Genomic DNA, 22,422 nt, shown 5'->3' with positions numbered 1-22,422 from the left:
CGCTCAGTCGTGTCCGACTCTTTGCGACCCCATGAGTCGCAGCACGCCAGGCCTCCCTCTCCATCACCAACTTATGTTAATATAATTTAAATGTAAATTAAAATGTGACTACAATTTATTATCTTTAATAAATATTTTAATAATAGTTTTTAAAGTAAAATTTTTTTCTTAGCAAGGTCATCCTTTGTACTCCCAAGTGGTTCTCAAGTCTTTCTCCCCACCCCTCATGACCCTGAGGGTCATGGGGTTATTGGTGAGGGGGCCTGCCAAGCCTGAAACAGAGTCCAAATGGGTCATGTAGCACCACTTACCCGCATTTCTGTTTGAGGTTCCTGTGAGCCTCGGTTTCAAAACCCCTGATTCTCACATTCTTAATGGATACAAGAAATTAGGAGGGTTGGCCTCAGGCATAGTTTGTTCATTTTCTGATTGTTTGGTTTACAAAAAGTAGCCCCGTAAGATTTGTGTAAACATTAAGCTAAGTGTATATTTAACCCACTGGTTATCAACTCAACCTAGGAAAATCGCTGGAGTTTCCTGGCTGGTTTACCCACCGGCTGCTGCGGGGTTGACCCAGCCCAGCCTGGCTGGAGAACCGATGTGCTTCCGGTGATAAAGGCAGCGCTCGCCAAGGCCGCCTAGAGCAGAGGATGGAGGAAGTTGTGGCCAGCTGGTAAAGCAGCGAGGAGGTTCTATGAACAAGAAGGTGAAAGTATCAGTTGTTCAGTCCTGTCTGACTTTTTGCGACCTCCTGGACTGTACCCTGCCAAGTTCCTCTGTCCCTGAAATCCTCCAGGCAAGAATGCTGCAGTGGGTAGCCATTCTCTTCTCCAGGGGATCTTCCCAACCCAGGGATCTAACCCCGAGTCTCCTGCATTGCAGGCAGATTCTTTACCACCTCAGCCACCAGAGAAGCCCCACTATGGACATGAGGCCCCTACTTTGAACTCTGTCGTCTTCTGGGAAGAATAAGGACTCCTCTCTCTTGATACAATTTGGTCCCAGCGGTAAGTCATCACGGTGTTCTCTCCATCCTTATTGGTTCATGTTTATTGGTTATGTTTTCCAGGGTATTCCTCCCTGCCCACAAAAAATCCCAGAACACGCGGGAGGGCATCCCGAGCGTCTCCTGGCTTCACAGGGACAGTTCTCTGTAGCAGACTGTGACCTGTGGACCGAATCCCTAGTCACGGATTGCCCATCTGGGGTCAGTCTGGCCTAGGCTCATGCTTTACTTAACGTGTCGTTTCAAACAAAATGTTTAAAATAGATTATCAACAATTTAGAATGAAAAGAGTCACAGGAAATCCCGATTTTCTGTTTCTTTTGGGGAGGGAGGGGACATATTTCTGGTATCCATGGTCCTAAATTCCTACAGGGCAGCTGTGGGGAGTGACTGGACCTGGGCCCCTTGGTTCCCCATAGACCCCCACTGACCAGCCTGGCCTCTTGGGGGCTCTTCCGGTCACCATCAGCTTAGGGTGAGTGACTCCTGCCCTAAGATTTTCCCGCAGGGACCTCACTCCTTTCTCAGTGTAGGCTGTTTCCTTCGGCTGGTTCTCTGTGTTTTGGAGTTGGCCAACCACTTCTTCCCCATGACTTGCTTATCCTTGAGTCGTCACTTTCTTTGCCAACTTTCTGCGGTGTGGCCAGCTATTATCCCCCAGTACAGGTGATACTCATCTCCCAGGCCTCTGAATAGCTCATGGCGTCCGCTATGTGGTTCCCTGACGAATCCCCGTCAAGTCTAAACTCCGACCTAAACCAGCAGGGAAACCGAGGTTCTGAGCTGCAGAGCCATCCTGGGCAGCCTTCGCTGCAGGGCGCCAGGGCTAAGAGGGGCAGGCACTGCCCTCCATTTGCTAAAGAAAGTCACCACAAAATGTTGCTTAGCCTTCTGAGATTTGTAATTTAAAAAAATTAAGCTCAAAAATTGACTTTTTTTTTTCCTTCAAGTAGGTTGAGTGTATTTTGTATCACTTAAAATTGTCTTCCTCTATAGTAAAAGGGATTGTTTGAGTTCCCCCAACTTTCTCCTCCCCACCCCCACGAAACCAGAGCGCATTTCCCAGCCTCCCTTGCAGTTAGTTGAGGTCATGTGACTGGTTTTTAGCCAATAGGATGTGACAGGAGTAAAGCCGGCCCATCCAGTTCTGGCTCATAAAATCTCTTATGTTCTTCTCCCTTCTGGGGTGACCTTGGACGCGTGGACTGAAAAAGAATGCAGGTTGGAAAGGAGCCTGCTTCTGAATGAATTCTGCGTGTAGCTTTTGCTAGGTTGTTGCATCCATCCTCTACCAGTAGGGGGCAAATTTATTTAATTTTTCTGCACCTCAGTTTTCCTCACTTGCAAACTGGGAATATTGATAGTAATTACTTGTTAGAGCTATTATATGAATTAATATTTATAAATCTCCTAGGAGAGTCCTCTGCTTAAGGTGAGCACTGCATGAAGAATGTGTTGAAATACGAAAAGCTCTATAAATATTATTAGCTTTTATGGCTTTTCTAAACATTTAACATATTTTTTAAGATTACAATGAGAATTACCTTGGCTAATAGGTTTGTTCATTTGTTTGACGATAGGATAGAACTTACGAGTTGTGGCCTAGGTGTCAGATGGATTAGCCTGGGTTCAAATCTTGGCTTTGCTTCTCAGCTGATAAACATTAAAAAATCACTTAACCTCACCAAGTCTCAATTTTCTCACTAACAGGACCCTTAATACCTACATCATAGGGTTATTGGTGGGTTAATGAGATAAAGATTGCAAAAAATTTAGTCAAGTGGCTACGCATAGTAAGTGCTCATTAAATCACTTTGCACCTCGGCAATAAGTGATTAAGAGGTCCCATGTGAGAAAAGATTGTCCAGAACATTTGTAATTAATCTCTAAACATTTTTTTTTCATTTCCACAATGAGTTCATTAAAGTGGACTTGATTTTTATTTTCAAACTTTTGTTTTAGCTGCAAAACCTTTCCTTCAAGCAAGGTCTTAGATAAGTATCCAGTCTAACATAGATGGAAGCAGTGGGGTAAAGGGGCAGTAGGGAGGAGAGCTTGTCTCCACCCACTGGCTCTCCCTCACATCTTCCCTCAGGATTGTCCCTGAGTCACCTCTGTGGACTCCCAGGGTCCCTTGTACAGCCTGATTATTTGTAGGACTTAAAGTTCTCCAAACTATTTTGTTCCAGCTCTAACATTTTATGACCCCCCCAAGAACTGGCATTTGGCCATGAAGTAGAATTGAGGTTGAAATGATACGGATACAACCTGTTCCCAAGGCCTATTGCTTCTAATGCTGCCTCTCACACTCACCAGTTCAACCCTCTTTCTCAGGAAACAGTCCCTCCCTTTCCACGTGCTTCTGCCACATGGAGAGAGGGGGCAGGAAGCGGACGTGAGGCCGCTGCCCAGCCACTTCTAGGAGTATAGCCTCTAGCATCTAGTGGAGCTACGCTCAAAGGCTGAGTTTATGACAGATACGTCCCTCGGCCAACTGCAGAGCATGGTTTTAAAACAAAATAAGCTATCTACAGAAAAGTGAGCTGTCTCAGTACTTCTCTAGACCTATGTGTTTGTGCAGATGTAAACCATCCAGTCAAAACTCCAGGCAGCCAGCTCTGACTGGCAAGGAGCAGCTCTACATCCCTTGTATTCGGAGCAGGTCACTTGGCTGCTCAAGCCCTCCGGGGACTTCCACTTCCACTGAGATGGAATTCAAAGACGTTTCTGGTGGCTTCATCTCCCACCACTCTCCTCCTGGCCCTTGCTGCCGCACTCATGACTGTCTGTAGTTCCTACAACATGTGAAGCATCTTCTGCTTCATCTCTTCCTTGCCTGAGGATACCTTTGGATTTCTCTGTTCCCTCTATGCTAATAAGCTCTCTTACAAGCCATCAGTCTGTGATTCTTTTTTTTTTTTACCTTCTCCATAGAGTGCTCCTGAATTAATAGATAAGAGTGATGTCTCTCTGGATAGACACAGTTTTCACAAATTTACTTACATACATAAAAGTGAAAGTGAAAAAAGTGAGCCTGTTAGTCACATCTGATTCTTTGTGATCCCATGGACTGTAGCCCGCTAGGCTCCTCTGTCCATGGAATTCTCCAGGCAAAAATCCTGGAGTGGGGAGCCATTCCCTTCTCCAGGGGATCTTCCCAACCCTGGGATTGGACACTGGTCTCCTGCATTGCATGTCTTCTGCATTCTTTACCGTCTGAGCCACCAGGGAAGCACTATAGAGGAGGGGGAAAACAAACAAACAACCTTCTTTCTCTATCCTCTTAGGTTCGTGCCTGAGGCTCTGGAAATTTAATGGACAAAAGTCAGACTAACAAGAGAAAAACAGAGTTTATAAACTTGTGCAGTGTGCATAACACAGGAGATGCTCAGTGATGGGTAACTCAAGGTGGTACTTACAACTTGGGGCTTATAAGCACCTTCAGAAAGAATAATAAATTTGTGGAGACATGACAAGTTAGAGTAAAATGGGTTCAGGCTCTTAGAAGTGGCCAGTTATGGGAAGGTAACTATATGGGGGAAACTAAATGGATGGTAAGGACTGTTTTAGTAAGATTTGTTTTGTACGTTAGGGGCTTCCCAGGAGATGCCAGTGGTAAAGAATCCTCCTGCCAATGCAGGAGACATCAGAGACATGGGTTCAGTCCCTGGGTCTGGAAGATCCCCTGGAGAAGGAAATGGCAGCCCACTCCAGTACTGTTCCCTGGAGAATCCCATGGACCAAGGAGACTGAGAGTCAACATGACTGAAGTGACTTATCGTGTATGTTATGTACATTACATCTCTGGGCTAAGAGTCTCTAATGATTAAGAGTTCACCTGCCCTGGGACTTCCCTGGTGGTCAGTGGTTACACATACTCCTTCCAGTGCAGAGGATACAGCTTCTTATCCCTGGTCCACAAGGCAACAAAGCCTTCCTGCCACAGCTAGAGAAGCCCACGTGAGACAATGAAGACCCAGTGCAGCCAAAAAAAAAAAAAAAAGAAAAGGTTATCCTGCCCTTCCTGGTACAAGGAGGGCACCTTTCTCACAAGGAATTTTATATCCTGCATTTAGGTAGAAAGGAGGTTGTAGCCCTTCCTGCATTTGCTGGGTCTCAAGTATCTTCAGCTCAAAGTAACACTTCTGCCAAAGTGGCATATTCTGATTCCCTACAGAGTAAATAAAGGTGACTAAATTTCTACCACTGCTGCCTCTAACTTGAACTGTTACTGTCAATGAATTATTCAGCTAATACTTATTAAGCATAATTTGTAAGCCAGTGAATTCCTATGCATGTCATGTAGTCTATTACATTTAATTCTTTCAACAGCTCTGAGTGGCTCAAAGAGGTTAAGTTAACCTGCCCACAACCATACAACTAGTAAATGGGAATACACCAGGAATCCGACTCAAGTGTACATGACTGCAACTTACTTCTAGTTCTCCACAGCCTCACTACAGACAATTGTGCTGAACTCAGTTGGCAAGTAGTTATCTTTACTGTGTTTGAATTTTGCTGTGCCAAGCACCCCCTAAGGCTAATAGGCTCCCGTTATCCATCTTAACTTGTTAGCCCTGAGAGGTGAGGAAGGTCTTTACATACAATGGGCACTTAAATCCATTTGAATGATGACTCTGCTGCCTTTATAACCATGACAGCAGTTTGGACTGGAGTCCAACACTCTGGGCCGCTCGATAAATCCCTGACAGAGTGATTGCTGATGGCTTGTTTTCTTTCCTTTGCCGGGGTATTTATAGAAGAACTTCGAGCAAGCTCCAAAATGTAATACTCTCCAGAATACTTTTTGGACCTTTAAACTATGTCCTGTAAAGAGAAAAAATAGCTAGGATTTCAGATAAGTCTCAAATATCGATTTGTAAGTACCTCTCAGAGAACTCAGATATGCTTCGTTGAATCCTATATTACTCCTGTCCAATTCTACCCCTAAAACAAACTACTAACATATTTAAATAAATTCTGACTGAAGTAAAAATTTTAAAAATATTTTAGTAACTTTACTGCCAAAAACAAGTTGTTGTGTTATTTCAAACTCATCTCAGAATCCAAGAGTCAAAGAAATTTACAAACCATGTAGTACACTACTGTTATTTTTCAGAATAAGAGATGTAGAGAAGAGAGTACTTTTGCCTGCGATCACAAAGCTAGTCTTTGTCTCAGTTATAAGTAAGCAAAATCAGACTTGATATCTATAATGGATTCTTTTGGATATGCTGCCCATTTCCTGAATTTATTACTTTTTTGTGTGGTATCTTCAATGCTTGGCACAATACAGACACAATATACAAATGCTCAAGAAATGTTTACTGAGTTGGGCTGTGTTTCAAAAACCTGATATGTTTGCTTTTATCAGTTACTGATCCAAATAATTTTTTAAAATAAAAATGCATGCATACTGTAAAAAAAAAAAAAAGTATCAGAGTCAAATAGTCCAGGACGACTTTGTTCAAGACTATTGCAATAAGAACTTACAATTGTGCTCATTTCATATGCCAGCAAGGTAATGCTCAAAATCCTTCAGGCTTCAACAATACTTCAACAGTGAACTGAGAACTTCCAGATGAACAAGCTGGATTTAGAAAAGGCAGAGGAACCAGAGATCAAATTGCCAACATTCGTTGGATCACAGAAAAAGCAAGGGAATTGCAAAACAACATCTATTTCTGCTTCTTTGGCTATGCTAAAGCCTTTGACAGTGTGGATCACAACAAACTGGAAAATTCTTAAAGAGATGGGAATACCAGACCACGTTACCTGTCTCCTGAGAAACCTGTATGCAGGTCAAGAAGCAACAGTTAGAACCAGACATAGATCAGTGGACTGGTTCAAAATTGGGAAAGGAGTATGTCAAGGCTATATATTGTCACCCTGCTTATTTAACTTAAAAGCAGAGTACATCATGTGAAATGCTCGGCTGGATGAATCACAAGCTGGAATCAAGATTGCTGGGAGAAAGATCAACAACCTCAGATATGCAGATGATACCACCCTTATGGGAGAAAGCAAAGAGAAACTGAAGAGCCTTTTGATTAGGGTGAAAGAGGAGAGTAAAAAAGCTGGCTTAAAACTCAACATTCATAAAACAAAGATCATGGCATCCAGTCCCATCACTTCATGGCAAATGCATGGGGAAAAGGTGGAAACAGTGGTAGATTTTATTTTCCTGGGCTCCAAAACCACTGCATATGGTGTCTATAGCCATGAAATTAAAAGACAGTTCCTCCTTGGAAGAAAAGCTATGACAAACCTAGACAGCATATTAAAAAGCAGAGACATCACTTTGCAGACAAAGGTCAGTATCATCAAAGCTATGGTTTTTCCAGTAGTCATGTACAGATATAAGAACTGGACCAGAAAGAAGGCTGAGCACCAAAGAAAAGATGCTTTTGAACTGTGGTGCTGGAGAAGACTCTTGAGAATCTCTTGGACAGCAAGCAAATCAAACCAGTCAACCTTAAAGGAAAGCAATCCTGAATATTCATTGAAAGGACTTATGCTGACGCTGAAGCTCCAATACTTTGGCCAGCTGATGTGCAAGAACTGACTCATTGGAAAAGACCCTGATGCTGGGAAAAATTGAAGGCAGGAGGAGAAGAGAGGGGGGAACAGAGATGAGGTGGTTGGATACTGCTGACCAGTCACATGGATGCCCTACTTCTAGTTAGTCCACCTACAGCTTCCCCAGTATGTGGGATCTTAGTTCCTACACCAGGAATGGAACCCACACCCTCTGCATTGGAAGCATGGAGTCTTAACCACTGAACCACTAGGGAAGTCCCCCAAGGACTAATGACATTGAGCATCTTTTTAAGTGCTTATTTTCTAACTGTATCTATTTAGTGAACTGTCTGTTAAGTTTTTTGCTGTTAAAAAATTTTTTTTTAATTTTAATTATTCAGTTGTAAGGGTTCTTTATATATTTTGGATACAAGTCATTTTTCAGAGATGCATTTTACAAATATTTTCTCTTGATTTGTTGTTTGTCTTTTCATTTTCTTTAAGGCATCTTTCAAAGAACGGAAGTTTATAATTTTGACATAGCATAATTTATCAATTTGCCCATCCCAGTTTCATAAGGATTTTCTCCTCTGTTTTCCTCTAGATATTATATAAGTTTATGTTTATTTTTAGATCTATGATCCAATTTGAATTACTTTTTGTAGTCTTGTATAAGTAAGAGTTAAGGGTTTCTTTTCTTTTGCACTTGGATATCCAGATTTTCTAGCACCATTTGTTTAAAAGTCTTTCTCCATTGACTTACCTTGGCACCTTCTCAAAATGAATTGATTGTATACATGTAGGTCTTTTATTCCCACTTGAATTGTCTTTGTCAGAGTAATGCTGGCCTCAGAGAATGAACTGGGAATTAATCTCTCCTTCTTAATTTCTTAGAAGAGTTTGGGTAGAATTGGTATTCTTTTTAAAAAAAAATTTACTGGAATTTCCCAGTGAATCAAATGGGCCTGGGGTTTTATTCATGGGAAAGCTTATTAATACAAATTAAAATTTGAAAATAGATATATAAAGTTATTCAGGTTTTTTTTTCTTTTTATCTGAACTTTGATAAATTTTGTATTTCAAGGAATTTGTCCAATTAATCTCAGCTGTCAAATTTTTTGGCATGATGCTTATTAGTATAAAGTAGTTCTTAATCACTTATCATCTTTAAAACTACTTTCTAGTACTGTTTTAGTTGCATCCCACAAGTATAGGAATGTTGTTTTCATTTTTATTCCATTCAAAATACTTTCTAAATTATTTTTTATCTCTTCTTTGACCATGGATTACTTTTTAAAGGAACTTAGTCTCCAAATACTTGAATATTTTTCCAGATAACTTTCTATTATGGATTTTTAGTTTAATTTTTGTGAGAGAACATATTTTGTATTACTTGAGCCCTGTTATATTTTTTGAGGCTTTTTAATTGACATATAGTTGATTTGTAATATTATATTAGTTTCATGTTATTCGTATCACTATAATATTATATATAGTGATTCAATATTTTTATAGTTTGTAAAGTTATTACAAAATATCCATTCTGTTCCCTATGCTGTACAATATATCCTTGTAGCTTATTTATTTTATACACAGTAGTTTGTAACTCTTAATCCCCTACCTATATCTTTCCCCTCCCCTCTAGTAACCCCTAGTTTCTTCTCTACAAGTCTGCTTATGTTTTGCTATTTTCATTTGTTTGCTTTATTTTTTAGATTGCACACAGATTTATATATGCACTATATAGTACTTGTTTTTCTTTGTCTGATTTATTTTACTAAGAATAACACTCTCCAGGTTCATTTGAGACTTCTTTTATGCATCCAGGATATGATCTAACTTGGTAAATATTCTTTTTGCCCTTGAGAAGGAGTATTCATCCTGCTTTTGTTCAGTAGAGTGTTCTAGAAATGTCAATTACATCAATATGGTTGATGGAAATGTTTAACTTTTCTGTATCCTTACTGATTTTATGTCAACTTGTTTGATTAGTTATTGAGGAAGGGGTGTTGAACTCTTCAATTATAATTGTAAATTATTTCTTCTTGCAGTTCTGTTAGTTTTGTTCCATGTATTTTGAAGATCTGTTATTAGTTGCATTCACATTTAGGATTATGTTTTGTTGATTAATTTGCCTTTGTCATGAAATAGGCTTTTAATCTTTGGTAATATTCTTTGCTGTGAAATCTATTTTGCTTGACATTAGTATAGAAACTCCAGGTTAAGTTTTTCTCATATATTTATTTGTAGTATTAGCATGATATAACTTGTTTCATCTTTTTACTTCTAGCATATTTGTGTTATCATATGTGAAATGGACTTCTTAGAAGCAGCATATTTATCCATTTATTTTTATCCAGCCAGACAATCTCTATCTTTTAACTAAAGTGTTTGGACTATTTACATTTAATGTAATTGTTGATTCCTATGCATTCTTTCTCCTTGCACTGTTCCTCCACCCCTGCATAATACTTTAGTTTAAATGTTCCAGCCAAATCTATATGCCAAAACTTGGTTTCTGTCTCCTCAAGTAAAGTACTCTATTGTGATCCCTTCCTCCATGATTCATGACCCAGAAAAACCTCCAAACAGATACCTGGGGTGATTGCTGGGCTCACCTCATGTCTTTCCATTCTCTAAGGGAGCACAGTCCTGTGTTGCCTATTGTCTAATATCCCAAAACTGTTTCTCCTATATTTTGTCCAGTTTTCTTACTTCTGGGAAGAAGTTAAGTCTAGTCCCCATTGTTCAGTCATGTCTGGAGTAGAAGTCTCCCTCAAAATCTTTTAAAATTAATAAATTAATTAAGGAAATCTTAGCATATATGCTGTGAAATGCTTGTTATAAAATGATATAAATTGGGACTTCCCTGCCAGTCCAGTGGCTAAGACTCCATCTTTCAGTGAAGTGGGTGCAAGTTCGATCCCTGGTTGGGGAACCAAGATCCCACATGCTGTGGGGTGTGGCCAAAATTTTTAAAAATGATATAAATTGATATAGATATTAGTTTAATATAAAATAATAGTAGTAAGGCAATATAATATATATTTTACTCTGATTCCCTCATATCCTAGCACTGGACTCTCTCTCCAGGTAATGAGGGTTGGCCTCCTGTTATGTACCTTTCTGCATTGCAATCATGATGCACCCTAGAATATCCCACGTTCAAGTCAAGCTTTTTCAATGCAATATAAATGACTTTAATTATAAAAGCAAGGGTGGGCTGGTCTAAACCACTACCTAGGGTTTATAGTGTTCCAGCTTTGAAGATAGCTTTGTTTGAGGTGCCCTTGATTGTGGGCACTGACCTTGATTGTGGGTATTGTGAAATTAGAGTCCTTTAGAGCAAGGTCCCTGAGTAGTCTGTATTTCTTTCAGTCCAAAAAGAGCCAGGACAGGTTTTTCCACAGACTACAAATGGTTGCAGCTTTATGTGCTTTATTTAATATGTTTACTCTCTCTGTCCTGTGTCCTCCTCCTCTTCTTCATTATCTTTATCATTTTAATAGTACTATTTTACAACTTATTTAAGCTTTGCTATTTACAAACAGTATTACATTTCTATAATGAATACAGCAAGCTTGTAATGAAAATAATTATTAACTCCTACTCTATAGAAAATGAAACTGAACTACACAAACATAAGACTTGCTCAGAATCAAGTATGGTTATGTGTTAATAACAGAGCTAGGTCTAAAACTCCAGGTCTTCTGACTCCAATTCTCTTGTAGCTTGTTTTTACTGTACTACCTTGACTTTCACGCAGGCCTTTTCTTGTTGAGTGGTCAAGTTGTTCTTTTTCTCATCTGGTCTTGCCCTCAAAGCTCAGATTTGATGTAATTTATTTTTTAATGCCAGAGACTTTCAGTCTCCCACGGAGACTGTCACAGAACAGTATTCCTTTTATAAGGAGATATTTAGGAGAATCCCTTTCTAAACAAGTTTCACAATATAAATGTTGTTGATGCTTCTGTCTTAATGAATACATGAGGTTTTTAAAAGCGGTTTATAAGTCCGTTTGTTCATGAGTTGAAAGCATTACTTTTAAATCAATGTATCCATGTCCATGTAAAGTTAGTTGTCTTCAAAGAACTGTGCACACTGATGGGATTAGTTCAGAATTTTGGGCTTTCTTGGCCTTCTTCTTCCCACTTTTATCACTCTCCAAAAGCTCTGTGCTTTGGGGGCATAATGGAGTTAATAATGTGAATAAACTAGCTCAGAAAACACAAACACAATCTGGTGTGCAGATCTGGGTGTGTTTAGTCTGCACAGAGTTTTTCTAAAATGTGAATTAGCTGCAAAATTTAAAACCAGGAGATTTCACATAAAAATCAGAACTTTCACACTGTCTTGGAAAATCAGAATACCTTGCAACAGTGCACCCCCAAACCCTCATGATTACAACTGGCTAGAACTGAGGCTTGGCTGCCCCTTTGGATAGGGCATGCTCTACTTCATCCAGCACCAACTTCTCTGTTGTCTTTTACTAGTTTCACTTCATTCACTTACTTTATCTGCCTGACTTTATGATTTCACCCACAGACTAACAATCTTTGCTGCTGCTGCTAAGTCGCTTCAGTCGTGTCCAACTCTGTGCGACCCCATAGACGGCAGCCCACCAGGCCCTGCCGTCCCTGGGATTCTCCAGGCAAGAACACTGGAGTGGGTTGCCATTTCCTCCTCCAATGCATGAAAGTGAAAATTGAAAGTAAAGTTGCTCAGTCGTGTCCAACTCTTAGCGACCCCATGGACTGCAGCCTACCAGGCTCCTCCATCTGTGGGATTTTCCAGGCAAGAGTACTGGAGTGGGGTGCCTTTAGTTGAGACTTAAATATCTGGGCACAATCATGATGTCATCTGTTGGTGAAGAGCAGGATGGTGGGCTGTGATTCTGAAAAGTTGCTTTGTTCATCTGAATGAATTGTTGTGAATTCTACTTACAAACTAGAGAAGCACTTACTTTAATTAAGTATGAATAAGTAGCAGCATAAATATTCCCCAACTATCCCACACCAATGTACCTGTGCTGGATTATGGTTTAATTAATTTTGACAAGCCTTTTGAGAGGTTTGGGTGTGTGTGTTTGCTTGTGCATGTACACTGGGAAACACAGGAAGTGGAGAGAAGTTAGAGCTCCGCTTAACTTGAAGATTCTTAGCATCACGGGAATTTGTTATCTGGTTTTTTGGAAGGGGTCCCACCTTTTCCACATTTCTGTTGAACATGACTTATCACATAGCAGAAAGAGCACAACATTTGGAATCAGAAAACCCTGGTAACAGTCTTCTTCCTACCAGTTAGTATTTGACCTGTATCAAACTGCCAAGTTTCTGTAGTCTTTTGGTTTTCTCATTGAAGAATCAGGAAAATAACAGCTGTGCAATTTAGCAGGGTGGTTGTGTGATAATCCATGTCAGGTTAGAAACAGAGGTGGTGAAAAACAGAAACTATGCCACACATCATGTTTATGGTTTGTTTACATAGTGATTCAGGCTGGAAGGTTTAAACATAACCCATCAATTTTGCGAACTTATTTTTTTAATTTAGCAGAAGTCAATACATTATAAAAACAGCCCTCTCCTAGAGTTTTAATAATAAAATGCCATTTGATTAAGTATAGTAGGTTTCTGTACACAGCTTTGTGATTCTAACATCTGTTAGTCCTGGGCAGACATTCTAACATCTCTCAGTCCTGGGCAGTCCTGGGCAAACCAATGGAATGCGACTGCTAAGTCACTTCAGTTGTGTCTGACTCTGTGCGACCCCATAGATGGCAGCCCACCAGGCTCCCCCGTCCCTGGGATTCTCCAGGCAAGAACACTGGAGTGGGTTGCCATTTCCTTCTCCAATGCATGAAAGTGAAAAGTGAAAGTGAAGTCGCTCAGTCGTGTCCGACCCTCAGAGACCCCATGGACTGCAGCCTTCCAGGCTCCTCCATCCATGGGATTTTCCAGGTAAGAGTACTGGAGTGGGGTGCCATTGCCTTCTCCAGAATGTAACTGGTCCTCAGTTTTAGTGGACAACAGCCTCGGGCCTCTGTTCTTCTCTGGCTGTATGCTCTCTTCCTATGACTGGCCAGCTATTACCATGGTTTCAGTATCACATTCTTGATCTCACTTGAGATCCATGTACCTCTTAGATTATCTAAGTGATCTTTTCACTTGATTTTCCCTTCCTCAACTCACAGTGCAGAATTCAAAGCTCAGTTCATCTTCTTTCCCAAATAGCGTGTGTGCTCAATGGCTCGGTCATGTCTGACTCTTTGCGGTCCTGTAGGCTGTAGCCTGCCAGGCTCTTCTGTTCATGGGATTTCCCAGGTAAGAATACCAGAGTGGGTTGCCATTTCCTCCCCCAGGGGATCTCTCTGCCCCAGGGATCATACTCACGTCTCCTGCAGCTCCTGCATTGGTAGATGGATTCTTTACCACTGAGCCACCTGGGAAGCCCTCCCAAATACAGGCCCTTCTAAAATCTACTACCAGTGGCACCAGTATTCCCTCAGTTCAGTGTAACTAGATTTTTTTAGTGATGAACATGGACGTTATCACTGGGTTTGGAATAGCCTGTGACCCAGTCTTCCTGTTTATTCCTGGTATCTAGTCTTGATAGATATTTTCAATATCATTCACATCGCTCCTTCCTTTTCTATTTTGCTTATACTGCTTTAGTCCAAGGCTCCCTCACTACCACTTGACTCATAATGGGAATTCCTCCTAAGGGTCCTGAAATTCAGCTTTTAATGAAAACCTTTCAAAACCTATAGGCTACACCATTAAGTCTGAATGTTTCTGCTTGTCTTAAGGCTTTCCATATTTTAACCTTACATATTTTCATTTCGTGTCTCATTTCTCTTCACCCTAGCCTCCTTGTTTGCATGTTTTTATTATACAGACACTCTTCTTCTATGTCTATCCAAGTCAACAAAGACCTAAGAGACCTTGTCATACGCCATCCCCATTCTACAACTTGTCTGACTATTCTATCCTTGTTTCCCTCTTTATGAACCTGTATAACAGTAACACTGTCATGCAATTATTGCACTGACTTATCCACGCTTCTCACTCACCATCTTTATTCTTTTTTAAATATTTATTTATTTGGCTCTGCTGGTTGTTAATCGAGGTATGTCAGATTTTTGATCTTTGTTGTAGCATGAGAGATCTAGTTCCCTGACCAGGAATTGAACCCTGCCCCTCCTGCATTGAGAGTGCAGTGTCTTAGCTACTGGGTCACCAGAGAATTCTCCACCATCTTTCATGAGTGCCAATTTTGCCTCTTGAACTAAATTATAAACTCCTTGAGGAGAGGTAGCACATCATGCTGAATCTCTCTCAAATTCCTTGTATGTGGTAAATATTGATTGAAGGAAAAATTGAGTGGCTTGTTGATTTATTTTAATAAGTTAATTAAACAATAGATTCAATTAGGTTTTCACAAAGCTTTTAACTTACTTTTCAATACATACATCCCTCTGGGGTAAGTTAAGTTGTGTTTTTAAATAGAATAGAGGAAGTTCTCTAACTTACTTTTAAAGTAAAAACTGGGACTCAGTTTGATGAGTACAGAATGTGCTTTAAAAGTCAGTGGAACAAGATATTTGAAATCAGGCCTGTTCTAAAAAAATCCAATATATTTGGGAGAAAAATCATTAGATCTCTTAAATTCATCCTATTTCTAATAATTAAATACCACTGGCCCACAAGTGAGGAAAGCAGAACAATATTGGCTATACAAGCTGACAATGGCATTGACTGCCCAATGAAAGTGACAAGAGACTTCCACCCACACAAGTACCATGTCATTTTTCCATGAACTCGCCCTGCAGTGATTAAGTATGTGTACTTGAGAGTGCTTCCAAAGGTTTGAGCAATCCATCTGGCAAAAGCCTTTGACACTATGGGATTTGTTATTGTGGTGCTATGCCAGCACCAAAACTTATTTAATTGCATTAGTCATCAAGCAGCAGTGCCCCTAATCTTGGATCTCACTGAGTGCCGTCTGGTTTATATGTTTGAGAGACCAAAAAAACAAAGCTGAATGACTACAAACTTCTCTTATATTTAAGTCTGAGGTCTGAATGTTCTGACCCCAGGTCCCAACCAGTCCTGTGGTAAAACTGGAAGGGTCACCCCCATGCAAAAGAGGCATAATCGAGGTCAAAATGGCAAGAGTTGAAGCTTCCAAAAGGCTTTGTCTATCCAAAATACAATTTCCCAGTCACATGCTAAGTCTCCAAATTCTTCACATTGGAGTCATTTCTGTATATTTCAGTGATAGTTCCAAGAAGTCTCAGTTTAAACACAAGTATGTTACCTGGAGCTAGTTACCCATTAACCCCTTAGCTCTCTGCTCAAATCTGTTAAGAGCTAGCCAGCTTCCTCTGGCTGGATACCAAGAGGATTGAAGTCAAGTGGGTTGTTTGAATTAATGGGTTCAAAAATGCAAAGGCTCTAACCATGAGATACTGCTGGTTGGAAATAACAGGGTTATAAGCCTTAGTTATGAGGGGGAAGAAGAAGAACAAGGAAAAGAAGGAGACTTCCCACTTTATGACTTTGCCTATCTCTGACCTGAGATTTGTGACTTTCCAGACCAGTTATCTGGAGAAGGTGATGGCACCCCACTCCAGTACTCTTGCCTGGAAAATCCCATGGACGGAGGAGCCTGGTGGGCTGCAGTCCATGGGGTCACTAAGAGTCGGACACGACTGAGCGACTTCACTTTCACTTTTCACTTTCATGTGTTGGAGAAGGAAATGGCAACCCACTCCAGTGTTCTTGCCTGGAGAATCCCAAGGACGGGGGAACCTGGTGGGCTGCCGTCTATGGGGTCACACAGAGTCGGACACGACTGAAGTGACTTAGCAGCAGCAGACCAGTTATCATGAGACAAGACCCTAGCCATTATTTTGTGAAGCCCTTTAGCTTTGCCAATTGACATGCTAGAAACTTACTCAAAACTTCCTCCCATCTTTCTAGAAGTTCAGCCAAGAAAAAAGAAGTTAAAAGGCAAGGCAGAGGAGAAGATAAAAAACAGACATTCTGTTTCCAAAAAAATTGATTTCCTTCTTTGTCTGAAAAATCTTCCTTTCTGCAAAATGTTGCTCTGTTGTGGAAGGTTTTGGACTTCTACCCTTGGAGTCCATTCTGTACTTCTTTGTATTCAGTCAGTTTAGTTCAGTCTCTCAGTCGTGTCCGACTCTTTGCGACTCCATGAATTGCAGCAGGCCAGGCCTCCCTGTCCATCACCAACTCCCGGAGTTTACCCAAACTCACGTCCATCGAGTCGGTGATGCCATCCAGCCATCTCATCCTCTGTCATCCCCTTCTCCTCCTGCCCCCAATCCCTCTCAGCATCAGAGTCTTTTCCAATGAGTCAACTCTTCACATGAGGTGGCCAAAGTACTGGAGTTTCAGCTTTAGCGTCATTCCTTCCAAAGAACACCCAGGGCCGATCTCCTTCAGAATGGACTGGTTGGATCTCCTTGCAGTCCAAGGGACTCTCAAAAGTCTTTTCCAACACCACAGTTCAAAAGCATCAATTCTTTGGCGCTCAGCCTTCTTCACAGTCCAACTCTCATATCCATACATGACCACTGGAAAAACCATAGCCTTGACTAGATGGACCTTTGTTGGCAAAGTAACGTCTCTGCTTTTTGATATGCTATCTAGGTTGGTCATAACTTTTCTTCCAAGGAGTAAGCGTCTTTTAATTTCATGGCTGCAGTCACCATCTGCAGTGATTTTGGAGCCCCAAAAAATAAAGTCTGACACTGTTTACACTGTTCCCCCATCTACTTCCCATGAAGTGATGGGACCAGATGCCATGATCTTCGTTGTATTATCTTCTTTGTATTATCTCCAGGTTAAAACAATCCCAGCACAACTGAACTCCTATTGCCTGCGGCAGGAGAATTTAGGAAGTATTCAGAAGTGATCATGATTGAGATTGGCCAAGATCATGATTGAGACTAATATGGGTGGGTGGCCTCCCTATGGGTGGATAATTGGCTAGAAGCAGTATGTGGAGCTCTGATGGGCAAACAAGCAGTGGAGGAGAAGGACACCCAACAATGAACCGCAACAAATGATTCACTAGAAATATCCTACTCGCCCACTGTCGATTTGAGATTTCTGAACTAAAAAATCTAACTTCAATATCACCGGAATATAAACTTTTGGTTTAATGGGCACATAGATATTTGTTAAAACATCAGATTTTGTAAAATTAACCTTCATGATATAAAATAAACACTTCTATTCTCTCATTCCTTTTAAGCTGCCACTCTTCTACCTTACAATAAAATTGGCTTTCCATCAAGGGTCTAAGAGGGAAACTATCACTGAATAAGATTACAGACATAATTCACAGGCCTATGATTTTTATTTTAAAAATGGAAACAAAGTAAACTTCATTCATTAGCAAAATAAACCCAGGACTTATTTCTCCACCAAAATAATCTTTTAGATGTCCTGATTACATTAAGAGCCAAAAAAATTTTTTTTTAGTTGGTCATCCCTAAGAGCATGCTTTTGGTGATGGACTTATCTGTCACAAGGGCTTGGCCACCGTAGCCCTCTCTTCCTAGTATGAAAGAGAATGGATTGATTGCAGCTGGTACAACAGAGTCACTGACTCATCCAGTCAAAGCTTATGAAGAACTTTAGCCTGGATGTCCAAGATTTAGTCCTCAAAATGATACCATTTATCTGACTATACCAAGAAGGTCCTGAAGATGACAGGATTTGGAACGCCATACAATCACATACGTGTTTCCTCTGTAACTCACCCTTCACCTTGGCAGGCGTACATCCTCAAGTTCAGACCAGGACTTAAAATGTCCAAGAGACTGGGATGAAGTAGAGTTGGCTCCACTGGCCTGGAGTGGATTCCTGGCTGAAGACCCAGGGCACTGACTTGAGTGGTGAGATTTCCAAAATATAAAAGGAAACAGCAAGCGAGAAGGAGGAAAGAGAATGGTGTGTGTGTGTTTGTGTGTGTGGTCTCAGATCAGAGGTGCGAGTGGGTGAGGAAGATGGGTAAAACAAAACACTAGAAACCACGCCTCACCTCCTGCCATACCCTGTGCTGGATGCTGCCTGTTCACCTTTCCAGATTTACTTTCCACCTTTCGTAATGTGATCTTACCCTAAAAAGCTGACCTTCTATAGATTTCATCAGTGGGTTCTCATGCCCTTTGACTCCTAGTGGGTCCAACCGATGGAAGGCACTGGCAGGCATTCTGAAAGCTAGAAGTGGGTAAAGCTGTAGTAGGGGTGTCTGCCTTTAAAGCCACAGCTCCTGCCAGGATGTCTTGTCCATGATACCCTGCCTGGGTTCTCATGATTTTGCTCCCGTTGTGCCCTTCACACCTAGAGGTGGTAGTGGTGGTGACAGACCCTTGATGTTGCCAGTTCTGGGATCCTACACTCTCCTCTCTTAGTTCGCTTAAATCTTGTCCACACCTCGATAAATAACCCCTGTACTAAACTTTCCCCAAATCAAATCATTTGAACATGCCATTTGTTTCCCATCAAGACTTGGATTAAAACATGTTCTAAATACAAGAGTTTTTGATGGAGATTTAGCTTAGGAAAGACAGGTTGAAATCATAGTAACGTTATTCCTGGTTGTAGGGTTATTGATGCCAATGTAGCAGGTGTATCCCTTTGTCTTTACACACAACACAACATAAGTAAATAGCAGTAAACCAGGAGTCAAAAGACTGAGGATCCAGTCAGAATTTACCTACACTGAGTATGTGGCCTTGGTCAACTGACTGAAGTTTTGTATGACTCAGTTTTCTCACTTATATAATGGAAATAATCTGCTCTACATACTTCACAGCATTGCTGTGTGTGTTAAATTGCTTCAGTCGTGTCTGACTCTTTGTGACCCTGTGGACAGTAGCTCACCTTCTCCAGGGGATCTTCCCGACCCAGGGATCAAATCCAGATGTCTTACATTGTAGGTGGTCTCTTACATTGCAGACAGATTCTTTACTGACTGCACCACCGTAATGCTTTGAAAAAAGCCTTCTCCATCTCTGGAGAAGGCAATGGCAACCCACTCCAGTACTTTTGCCTGGAAAATCCCATGGACAGAGGAGCCTGGTAGGCTGCAGTCCATGGGGTCGCTAAGAGTCAGACATGACTGAGCGACTTCACTTTCACTTTTCCTTTCATGCATTGGAGAAGGAAATGGCAGCCCACTCCAGTGTTCTTGCCTGGAGAATCCCAGGAACGAGGGAGCCTGGTGGGCTGCCCTCTATGGGGTCGCACAGAGTCGGACACGACTGAAGCGACTTAGCAGCAGCAGCATACTTATCTATTGTAAAGGTTCTGCTAGGCCTGGCAGCAGTATCAACGCTTTTCATGACTTCCTTGAGTCTCCTCAGGAGAATTCTCTCTCTTTTGTTTCACATAACAAAGTTGATCAAACCTCTATTGAAGTCTACCCCTTTACATTATGGATGAGTGTTCATACATGTATTCCATTTGTTGCATGATCTACTCTTTATAGGTTGTATTCCAGACACCAATCATGAAGATCTTGCTTGGCACATGAATATGTCAGCATGATTTCATGAATGAATGCATGCTCTTCTCTTTTATTCTCATCTCTTCATATATTTATATACTTCTGTTTATCTCACCATAACTCAGTTTGCCCTACAATAGCAGCAGGCCTGGGAAAACTCCAGTCTTAACCCTGTCTCCCACATCTGAGTGAGGGACTGTCTTTCTGGGGCTGTTAGTTGACAGGAGTCCCAGTGGGCCCAGATCACAGTGAATCAAAGTAGTACGATTGATTTGAGACCCCTTTACTCTATTGCTTCTGTGTCATACTTTGGCCAACTGGTGCAAAAAGCTGACTCATTTGAAAAGACCCTGATGCTGGGAAAGGTTGAGGGCAGGAGAAGAAGGGGACGACAGAAGATGAGATGGTTGGATGGCATCACCGACTCAATGGACATGAGTTTGGATAAACTCTGGGAGATGGTGATGGACAGGGAGGCCTGGCGTGCTGCAGTCCGTGGGGTTGCAAAGAGTTAGACATGACTGAGTGACTGAACTGAACTGAACTGATGAAGAGGTGCCATAAACCGTGTCCCAAAGTAGCTGAGTGTCATCCATATTCCTGAGGGTTGGAACCAGCTGACTCTTTCCCGGTACTTAGGATGGGAAAGTTTCTAGGGGCAGTTCAATTACCTAGAGATACTCAGAATCAGAACTTGTGCTATGGCTCTAAATTTAGTATCAATTTCTGTAGCAGTGGTTGGAGAAGAGCTGAAACAGAGAGAGGAAGTGGAACCTAAAAGAGGAAGGGGAGAAAAATGGCTTTGGAAAAATGGCAGCAGATACGTGGCTTCTTTACTGTAAAAGTATTATTTTTCAGCAACTACCTTGTTTATAAAGTAGTTTCTGTGGCAAAATTCCATCCTTTGAACTACAGCTTAAGTGTGTGCATTCTGCTTTTAGGAACTTATGCTAATAGTTTCATTAAATAATTATCCATAATAATAAATTCATGAAATGCTTGATTAATTATTAAAGAAATGATATAACATCCAGTTGTAGAGTCCACTAATTGCCTTTATAAATACTATAAGTTGCAAACTTTCTTAAAGAAGTGGTCTTTTTATTTTTCTTTCATTTTTTTGCTTCACAATGACTTTCACGGTAACAATGATAGTATGAAGGAAATACTGACAGTGTGACCAGCAACTGGGCTTTACTTCCAAGAATCATAAGTGATCATCAGAGTAATGGCGCTTGAGAGAGGGAAAAACCAAAGACAGAAATCTCAATTCTTCAGCCAGATGTTCTGTTTGTTTGACCAGGGCCTTTTCACCATCTCTCTCTCACATCTGTTGATCAGAGATTCATTGCAGACAGCTGTGTTACCTTTCAACATGTGAGCAAGACAATATCCTTCAAACCTCAGAGTGATAAAGATCACTCCCAGTTACAAAGAGGTTTGTTCTTTGCTTTAAACTGAGAATCCAAACCTTGAGGTATATGAAAAACTTTACTGAAAAAACAGCAAGTGGTAAAATACAGTTCAGTGTTGCCATTTTTTAAAAGAAGAGTACGGGCATCTTTAAAGGAAGTGATGATAACCACATTTAACTTGGTAGTCCCTGGTGAGCTGTAAATAAAGTTCTGAAATCTCAAAGCCTGAGGTAATTGTGTAAGTCCAGACAAGGATGGCCTGAAGTCACATTCTGGTGACATTGCAAATTAGGCATTGACCTAAGGTTGTTATTTAATATCTCCAAGCCTCAGTTTATCTGCAAAAAAAGGACAGTGATAGCATTATTTCTAAAGATTATTATAGAAATTAAAGTAGATATTTTATAAAAGCTCAATAGTTACTGGTAGAGGCATTCCCACATGTATGACTATATATTCCAGTTCATCCAAACTGCATTCAACTCCCTAAGTTATGAAGTCCAAATAGTCATGTTTTACTCTGTTTGGGCTGCTATACCACAACACCATAGGGTAGCTTGTAAACAACAGCAATATATTTCGCACAGTCCTGGAGGCTGAGAAGTTCCAAGATCAAGGTGCCAAGGATTCAGTGTCTGGTGAACCCATCTTCCTGATTCATCAATGGCTGTCTTTTCATTGCCTCCTCCGTGGTGGTAAAGGGTCTCTCTGGGGCCTCTTTTGTAAGGGTACTGAACCCCATTTATGATGGCTCCACCCTCATGACCTAAGCACCTTCCAAAAGCCTGGCCTCCAAGTACCATCCTGCTGCTGCTGCTGCTGCTGCTAAGTCACTTCAGTCGTGTCTGACTCTGTGCGACCCTAGAGACGGCAGCCCACCAGGCTCCCCCGTCCCTGGGATTCTCCAGGCAAGAACACTGGAGTGGGTTGCCATTTCCT

The 22,422-nt window shown here is 41.1% G+C and overlaps 1 long non-coding RNA gene across 1 annotated transcript in view; it reads left to right on the top strand.

Annotated features, from left to right (window-relative positions):
- The first annotated feature begins 803 nt into the window (after positions 1-803).
- The window catches only part of LOC123327850, a 44,932-nt gene continuing 23,313 nt past the window's right edge, over positions 804-22,422 (top strand). The window contains exon 1 of the long non-coding RNA XR_006542529.2: positions 804-1,007. This is a non-coding gene — a long non-coding RNA (uncharacterized LOC123327850). The remainder of the gene's footprint in view (positions 1,008-22,422) is intronic.

Source organism: Bubalus bubalis, chromosome 10 (genome assembly GCF_019923935.1).
Source record: "Bubalus bubalis isolate 160015118507 breed Murrah chromosome 10, NDDB_SH_1, whole genome shotgun sequence".
Classification (NCBI taxonomy): domain Eukaryota; kingdom Metazoa; phylum Chordata; class Mammalia; order Artiodactyla; family Bovidae; genus Bubalus; species Bubalus bubalis.
Note: the sequence above shows the minus strand (reverse complement) of the source record. Positions and strands in the feature narration are given on the sequence as shown.